Here is a 1,732-nt window from a genome sequence, read left to right on the forward strand (position 1 = left end):
GAAAAGACTGAAGTTGTTAGGAATATCATTTTACTTGAATCCACAATCGATGCTCATGGAAGCAGAAATCAAGAAATCAGATGACATATTGCATTGGGTAAATGTGCTGCAAAAAGACCTCTTTAAAGTGTTAAAGAGCAAAGATGTTCACTTTGAAGACAAAGGTGTGCCTGACCCAAGCCATGGTATTCTCAATCACCTCATATGCATGTGAAAGCTGGACAGTGAATAAGGAAGATAGAAAAAACTGACGGCTTCGAATTATGGTTTTGGCGAAGAATACTGAAAATACTATGGACTGCCGGAAGAATGAACAAATCAGTCATGGAGGAAGTGCAATTGGAATGTTCCAAAGAAGGCAAAATGGCCAGAGTTAGTCTCACCTATTTGGTCATGTTGTCAGAAGGGCCAACATTATTCTCAACAGAGACAGATTGAAAGCATTCTCTTGCAAATGGGAATTAGACAAGGATGTCCTTTATCACCACTCCTAGTCAATATTGCATTGTAAGTCCTAGCCAGAGCAATAAGGCAAGAAAAGGAAATAAAAGACATCCATATTGGTAAAGAAGCAATACAACTGTCTCTTGCAGATGATATGATCCTATACATACAGAATCTCAGAGACTCAACAAGAAAGCTACTAAAACTAATAGAATAGTTCAGTAAAATGGCAGATTACAAGATCAATAGACAAAAATCACTCAGATTTCTCTACACTAAGCAAGAGTAGTCTGAAAAGGAATAAGGAAAGCAATAGCATTTACAATAGCCATCTAAAAGCTGGAATAATTAGGAATAAACCTAACCAGAAACACAAAAGGCTTACACAAAGAAAATTACAAAACAAGAAACCAAAAGAGAGACCTATATAAATGAAAGAACATACCATGTTCATAAGTAGGCAGACTTAGAACTGTGAAAATGTCAATACTACCCAAAGAAATCTACAGTATAATGCTATCCTACTCTAGACTCCATCATCATCCTTCAGAGAGATCACCAACTTTATATGGAAAAGAAAGAGACCTTGGATAAGCCAAACACTACCAAAGAAGAACAGAGAAGGAAGCTTCATACTTCCCAATCTCAAAGCCTACTATACAGCCATGGTAGTGAAAACAGCCTGGTATTGGTACAACAACAAAGACATAAATGATTGATGAAAACTCAGAAGTAAATTCATCCAGCTATGAACAGCTAATCTTCGACAAAGGGCAAAAATCCTTTAAATAGGGAAAAACATTCTCTTTAACAATTACATGCTAGCAAAAGTGGACATCCATTTGCAGAAAAATGAAACAGGATCCATACCTCACATCATATACAAAAACTACCTGAACATAGATCAAAGAACTAAATGTAAAACCTGAAACTATAAATATTAACCAAAAGGGCAGGGGGGATTAATTTAGGGGCCCTTATTTTTGACATATATAAACCATTAAATGTAATTTAAAAACCCCCAAACACCAGAAGATAAACTAGATGACTATGGTCTCCTAAAAATTAGACACAGATGCACATCAAAAGACTTCTCCAAAAGAATAAAAAAGAGAACCTACAGACTGGTGGTGAGGGGAGCTCTGGTAGCATAGTGGCTAAGACACTTGCCTGCTAACCAGATGGCTAGCGGTTCAAACCCACCAGCCACTCCTCAGAAGGAAGGTTGGGCAATCCTACTTCCGTAATGATACTGCCTCGGAAACCCAAGGAGGGGTCGCTATGAGTC

This window comes from Orycteropus afer, unplaced genomic scaffold (assembly GCF_000298275.1).
Source record: "Orycteropus afer afer isolate SDZICR_OR568_19922 unplaced genomic scaffold, OryAfe1.0 scaffold00120, whole genome shotgun sequence".
Taxonomy (NCBI): domain Eukaryota; kingdom Metazoa; phylum Chordata; class Mammalia; order Tubulidentata; family Orycteropodidae; genus Orycteropus; species Orycteropus afer.